The sequence below is a fragment of the Amblyomma americanum genome, chromosome 9 (genome assembly GCF_052857255.1).
Source record: "Amblyomma americanum isolate KBUSLIRL-KWMA chromosome 9, ASM5285725v1, whole genome shotgun sequence".
NCBI classification, from domain to species: Eukaryota; Metazoa; Arthropoda; class Arachnida; order Ixodida; family Ixodidae; genus Amblyomma; species Amblyomma americanum.
In genome coordinates this window covers 105209991-105217212 of record NC_135505.1, presented here as the reverse complement: position 1 = coordinate 105217212, position 7222 = coordinate 105209991, and the positions used below count along the sequence as shown (strand labels likewise).

General features: G+C 45.9%; 1 long non-coding RNA gene across 1 annotated transcript; it reads left to right on the top strand.

Moving 5' to 3' along the window:
• The first annotated feature begins 4832 nt into the window (after nt 1-4832).
• On the top strand, nt 4833-6991 carry LOC144105449 (uncharacterized). Its single transcript, XR_013308794.1, has 2 exons — nt 4833-5064; nt 6839-6991. It is a non-coding gene; the product is annotated as an uncharacterized LOC144105449 (long non-coding RNA).
• Nucleotides 6992-7222: the final 231 nt, after the last annotated feature.

Sequence of the window (7222 nt, the reverse complement as noted above, 5' to 3'; positions counted from 1 at the left end):
ACAACAACGACGACGACAGCAACAACAACAGCAATAACAACGGCGATGACGACGACAACAACAACAACAACAGCAGCAGCAACAACGACGACGACGACAGCAACAACAGCAACAACAACGGCGACGACGACGACAGCAACAACAACAACGACGACGACGACAACAACAAGTGTGGTCCGTCTGTAATGCGAAGTGAACTTCAGATTCACCGTCTACGGCGACTGACCCATATACCTCGACATATCTCGAAACCGCCTTTGGCTGGTCACTTCCTTTCGGTTCTTTGCTGCTCGTGAACAATTCGTCGACCACTCTCTATCTCTATCGTCCGTTTGTTGCCTCGGACCTGTCAATAAACCGAGCGCTTTCTCCGTGCAGGTCTCCAAGCTTCCAGGGCGAGACTGTAATAACAGCTTCGCCGGCGAGCACGGCGAAGTGTGTGCAGGACGAGGAAGTAGTGCATCGAGGCCAGTGCCGACCACGAGCGGGCCATTGCAAGCTTGGCTGAATTCGGACGGAGCAAAGCAGCGTTCGCGCGACGTTGTTTAACGTCGCGCTCGAGAGCAATTCGCGATCCCCTGGATTTAGACTGCCTGGACTCTTTGTGCTGCTGTCCGCAGGACTAATCTTTTGCTCTTGCTGGTGTTCTCTCTGTGGTTGCCGTTTTCTCTCTGGCGTTTATTTTCATTTAATGCCCCTGTATTTACGCGTAAGTCGAAGGAGGAAGCGACACGATTGCACCACGTGACTCGATCACGTGGCTTGCTGTGCTCCCGTTAGGATATCGCGAGCACATATAAAGCTGAAAAAGGGAATCGGCTTGCAAGACTCGCATCTTCTCTCCATTGGATATACTCGTGGCTTCATTTTCTCCGAAGCTTTGAAGAAGGAGTGACGATGAAGACCCTCGTAAGTACTGTGGGCCCGTGTGTGTACGCGCAGTCAAGAAAACTTTGTTCTGCTTCCTAAATCTGACGATCTTATTCAAAGGCACAATAGGTTTGACGAACCAACTATTGAAGGCGTCTATTTAACTCTGTCAAAAGTAGGTTTCGAGTCGCGCAGTTTGAATCGCCTGCCATTTGTGATAGCGACTTGGTTGGCTACGTAAATAGGACCAGGACAGATTTTTGTAAGAGAGCAGCTATTTAATACCCTGCATTTGTTACGCTCTTTAAAAGCGTATAAGCGCGCACTAGCTTATCAGAACCTTGTTTTGTCAGCGACTGCATGTGGTCGCGGGAAAACATTTGTGCAATTTCACCAGCATAAAATTCGTTTTGTGATTCAGCTAACCACAAATGAAAGACAGTCGAAATATAAGTCGAGGCTACATTGCGCACAGTTCTAATGGGACAGATACAGAAGCCAAGCAGTTTGTGAGATGGCATTGAGGCACTTTCCAAATCTCCCCGAGCCACAGCTGTCGGAGTTCAGGAATGTACTCTGATCCGTTGCTTTTCGTATGTGCCAACCTATCGTGTAATAATTCGCTATGATCACAGCTGGGGCTATTTGGTGACTCATATATGACTACGAAGAGAGCGAAATATACGACGAAAGCTAACAAGAAGATTAGGGCAGTAATAATAGCGAAGTAACAATGTTAACGCATATACATCTATCTTTGAGTGACATCGCACTTTCAAGGCACGCTTGTGGAAGTGGCTCAGGCTGGGTGTTTTGCTACAAGATTAATGTGAATCCCTGTCGAAAGAAAAACTACTTCGCTGCACCACAAGCAGACGAGAGGGGATCGTTTGCTAGTTTGCTTGAACGGCTGTTGTAACAAAGTTAGGTCGGCAGCATCTTTTCGCGCTTAGTTTCGACTCGACCCGTGCAAGTTCACTGCGCAAAGCACCCGCGACGTGGCGGTGTGTTGCGTCTTTTTGTCCCCTTTTCGCTTAAGCTTACAGTTCTCATCAAGTGCCTCAGTTGCAATGTCAGTGTTTCAAGCAGCACAGTAGAGGTTTGTAGGTAAAAACTTTATTGATGAACCAAGTAAGGAAAGGCGTTAGGGGAGGTTTGGATGGCTTGGTTCTTAATCCCGGTTGGCGGCCATCAGTCCGTGACTTCTGGCGACCTTCTCCGCTCATTCCACCAGCCTCTTCTGAGAGGCCGGCTCTGGGCTAGAGACCGCGATCTCCCAGCCTTCTAGGTCTGTGAGGTTCCAGCGAGATTGTGGTTAGAGTTCTCGGCATATGAAGAGTATGTGTTCGAAGTTTGCTCTCGGAGCCCCACAAAAAGAGCATTCGGGTTTGCATTGGCCCGGGTGTATTAGTAAGCCAGGTAGGTGGGTGAAGGAAACGTTTTGTTGTTACAGTCTGTTGTTCCTTAGTGAGGGTGTGGTGCAAGCGCAGTTCTCGCGGTCGTTTCTGTCGTTTCATGCACCATGTACTGAAATTTAGAGGTGTGTCCTTTTTAAAGTTAATTTATGTTTCTGCTCTCTATGCTGTGTTGTTGGAAAAGCAATCCCAATGAATCTTGCCTTCACCAATAATGTTTACATGAGGCGCTTAAAAGTCGCCGGCCATAAAAGAGAAGCGTTAAAATGTCTTTTCCATACATCTTTCTTTTCTGCAAACGACACGCCATCTTTTCAAGCTATTGGCTATGCACCTTAAATAAGGGAACAACAATGCTTCGCCAATGGCTAACTTCACAGGGCTATATTTGCTCCGTTGTGCGCTAAAAACTGTCGCTGCCACAGCTGTAACTGTCCAGTGTATCTGGCGATGTGCTAATAAAGCAAACATCACTATGCAAATCCAGTGGGCTGTCTCTACGAGTTCTACAGAGCTGGCTGTCATGAACTGTTCTAGTTTATAGCACAGTACGCGGCATTTTTTGTAACGAATCTTTAAGAACAGTTTAATGAAATTTAAAGATTTAACGAGGTTTGTAACTTTGTTGACCGCCCCAAGCGCCTGCGCATCTTCGATATAGTAACAATAATAATTGGTTTTTGGGGAAAGGAAATGACGCAGTATCTGTCTCATATATGGTTGGACACCTGAACCACGCCGTAAGGGAAGGTATAAAGGAGGGAGTGAAAGAAGAAAGGAAGAGAGAGGTGCCGTAGTGGAGGGCTCCGGAATAATTTCGACCACCTGGGGATCTTTAATGTGCACTGACATCGCACAGCACACGGGCGCCTTAGCGTTTTGCCTCCATAAAAACTCACCTACCGCTCGATATCCCGATTTACTAAAGGAGCTAATCGAATTGTTTTTTTTTTGTTTTAAGCAAGCGTAGTGCGTCCACTAGAGGAGGAAAAAAGAAGGACAATAACATTGGCTTCAATTGCGTTGCAGTATTGCTGACTATAGCACATTTTTCCAGGCAGACAAATGCTCAGCCTATAGGTATAAGGAAGTGGTCTTAACAAGGCGGCAACTGGGGCTAGTTGATTGTAAATGCTGGTGGATTTCACGCGCTATGTAAATGCTGGTGGATTTCACGCGCTAACACTGGGAACGAAAGACAAAACAACTATCACAAGACAAGCGCGCTTGTCTTGTGATAGTTGTTTTGTCCCTTGTTCACAGTGGTAAGGCGTGTAATCCTTTAGAAGTGGTCTCCTTTCACAAGAGTTTTAGCTGCTAACTAAAATCTTCACACTTTTCTTCTATGATACCCTTCATACCTTTGTGTTTTCGTGTTCAATTAGCCAAATGGCCAATTGACCTATAAAACACGTTCGTATCAATGTATAATTTTATCATAATATAGCTGCACCAAGACCTGCCTTATGTTCGTTATACTATGCTATGCCTCAGAAGAAATGTGCGGCGCTTTCGCGATAATTCTGAGACTACAACCGCCATTTGTTTTTGGTTGGAAAACTTGAAACGGTGTTCTTAATGCTCTCTCGCGAGTGTAGAATTAATATAATAAACATCTCTCCTGGCGCTGGCTTCATTACAAGAATCTTCACTTCGTTCCGAATCGCCAGTGCTGTGCGCCGCTGGAGCGTCGGCGTTTTCTACGCAAAGGACCTTCATTTTCAACATTCTGGAACAAAAATTTGAAAATTAGAAAATTATAACATACTGTTATGGAAATATAGAAGGTAATGGCTCATTCTTCCAATGTGTAGTATCTTGCTGTTATAGTGTTTCCATCGCTCGCTTTGAACAGTTAAGACTGCCATAGAAAACCAATGGGGAACGCTTTTGACGATACCAAGAACTTTAATAAAAAAAGGTAAGTCTGCTAAGGGGTGGTCTGCGGATATATTGATTGTTGTAGTGAAATATTATAATATATGAGAAAATTACGTTCATGAGTAGTTTCCGGCTCAAAAATGCTTTCGTCCAGAATTGCTCGGTATGAAAGAGCGCGAGCAAAACTGAAGGCATTCGAACCCCACCTACTCCGCCTCCTGATCTTTCCTGTTGCTAATAAGCCTTTTTCTATGCTTGAGGCGTAGCAGACTAGCCGAGAAGCTTAGCAACAGCCGTTCAGGCTCTAATCCCGAGTTGTGACCTCATTGATCACACCAGGTAACTGCATTATATAATATTTTCTCTCTATTCCAGCTGGTAACTTTTCTCGTGGTACTGGCCTTCATATGTAATATTTTGTCTCCATTCCCGGTGGTAACTTTTCTCGTGGTGCTGGCCTTTATATACAATATTTTGTCTCCATTCCAGGTGGTAACTTTTCTCGTGGTGCTGGCATTTATATACAATATTTTGTCTCCATTCCAGCTGGTAACGTTTCTAGTATACTGGCCTTTGTATATAATATTTTGTCTCCATTCCAGCTGGTAACTTTTGTCGTGGTTCTGGCCTTCATATATAATATTTTGCCTCCATTCCAGTTGGTAACTATACTCGTGGTACTGGCCTTCGCTGCCTTGTCCCAAGCGGGTTATCATGGGCACGGACATGGTGGCTACACCTTCAGCCACGGGTACACCAAGTTCTTCGACAACCAGCGTACACACCACGGCTACGGCGGAGGATACGGCGGAGGCTACGGAGGCGGCGGCGGTGGTTACGGACACGGTCACTACGGCTGATCACATGAAGCCCTTACTGGTTGTCACGGGTGATAGAGGTGAGACAACCTTCACTTGCAGGCGGGATTATGTCGAGCGGGCGTGCGGCTTCACTTAGTAGCTAATATCTTCGTTCCATATGATCTGAAAACAGCGACAAGAATATACTCTCACGTCATGAACAACTGCTTATCAGTATAGCTCATTAGGAAAGTATATGAAATTTTTATCTGCCAGCATACGCCATTTTGCCGAAATTTAGAGGCTAGCAGAAAGGCTTGAATTTAAACTGAGGACATTTCTGTACCTGTCCCACAAGCACGCTGCGAAAGAAAAATTGGCCGTGGCTTAGCTCGGCTATGCCAGGATATACGTAGCGTGAGCTACGCTAGCTGAGCAGCAGTTTCGCTCTCCTCCATGGCTATACCACACTGGCAAACGCCCCGTTATATATATACCCCCACTGGTACCTCTGCGCATGCGCACAAAATGAGAGGCGCTATCAAGCGGCTCCGCCGCAGCCTCAGACTTGGCTACTGCGCAACAGAGGTGCACAGCTGGGCATGCGCCGGCGCCAGTGCGTCTGCCGCGGCTATGAAGTTACTCCTCTGGAATGCGCAGACCGGCGAGGCGCGCGCGGCCAGTGTAGCTCACGCTACAAAACTCGCCCGCCAGGAGGCGGTAAAGGCTTATTGATTCAGTTTTACCGTATATCTCGGCATGGCTCAATAAATTGTTCTAATGTTCTCACAAGAGAAAGTTAAAAAAGGAAGATGGCTGCCATTTTTGAAAACACCACGCCAGCCTAGCACAGTGCATTAGCTGTTTCATCACCACCACCACCACCACCACCACCACCACCACCACCACCACCACCACCACCACCACCACCACCACCACCATCATCATCATCATCATCGTCATCATCACCATCATCACCATCATTTTATTTTGTGAAACCAATACATCAGAACTTGATTCGACCCATAGCCAGCTCGGCTAGTGAAAGGTCCAAATACAAGATAATCAATAAAGAAATCGCAGACGTTCAAACAACATGTACAAAAAGACGTGAGATGCTACAATCGCGGCATTGCAAATATGTAAAGCGCATGCATATTCTGAAAAACAAAAAAATAGGTTTATAAATGTACAAAACCAAACAAAAACGTATTTAGTCCCACAGCTCTGGACAGACAAGAAAAATGTTTTTCTAAAAGGCCGAGAAATTATGTTTGAGTTGGATGTCATCGGGAATCTCATTTCATATATGAGCACCACTGTACTCTAATAGCCTTTGAAGTTGCTTTTGAAAGGCAAGTTCTTGTTTACCTCGTCCGAATGAACAGTGCTGAAGGGAAAAGGGAAAGTATAGGATGCGTCCACGTGATGTGAAACGAGTTGCTGAGCACATTAAACACGAATACGCCTATATTGGAGTAAAAAAGGAGTCGGCCGTTCTCTATCACACACCCTTTTATAAAAGGCTGTGCGCTAGAGGGCAACCTACTCCCCTTTTTACTTCTTTGTGTTTAGAGTGTTCCAGCTCTTGGAGCAAGGGACTGCAGCTGAAAGATCGCTACAAGGAAAAGTGCGTAAGAAATAGTGTCAATGGGTCACACGACCAGTGAACCATATCACTTCGCCATGTGATGATGTCATTCCATGATGATGTCGACCACGACATCTTGAGGGGGGGGGGAGGGGAGTTGTAGTCTGCCTATACCAGGTGCAGCGTTGGTTATTTCAAGCTGCTTTCAACTTCGGGTACTTTATTTCTAAAAAACAATGTTTCTCCCTTTCCTCTTTATTCTGTCTGATTTTGCCTTCCAGGCTTGAGATCTTGACAAAGTCAGGATGGAGGATGTTCATGGATAATAACCAGAACGAAGACGTGGACGACAAATGCCAAAAACGGGGACGATTCTTCGACGAAAACAGGAGCAAGAACAACGATTTTCTAACACCTGGCATGCTGAACGGGAATCGTCCTCTTCCAATCATTTGCTTTCCCATTGACTGTTTATCGAAATTTCACGCACAATAAACACGCGCCAAAAGACCTCGTTTTCGTGCTACTTGATGACCCTTCGGCGACTTTCGGCTTGCGAATTGCATTGTAAGACATCGCTCTTTTTTCAGAGCCCGTGAGCGCTTGGAGCTTTGTACGCTGCCATAGGCGACCACGCCGGGGCGCTAGGTCCCGTCTAAGGGTCA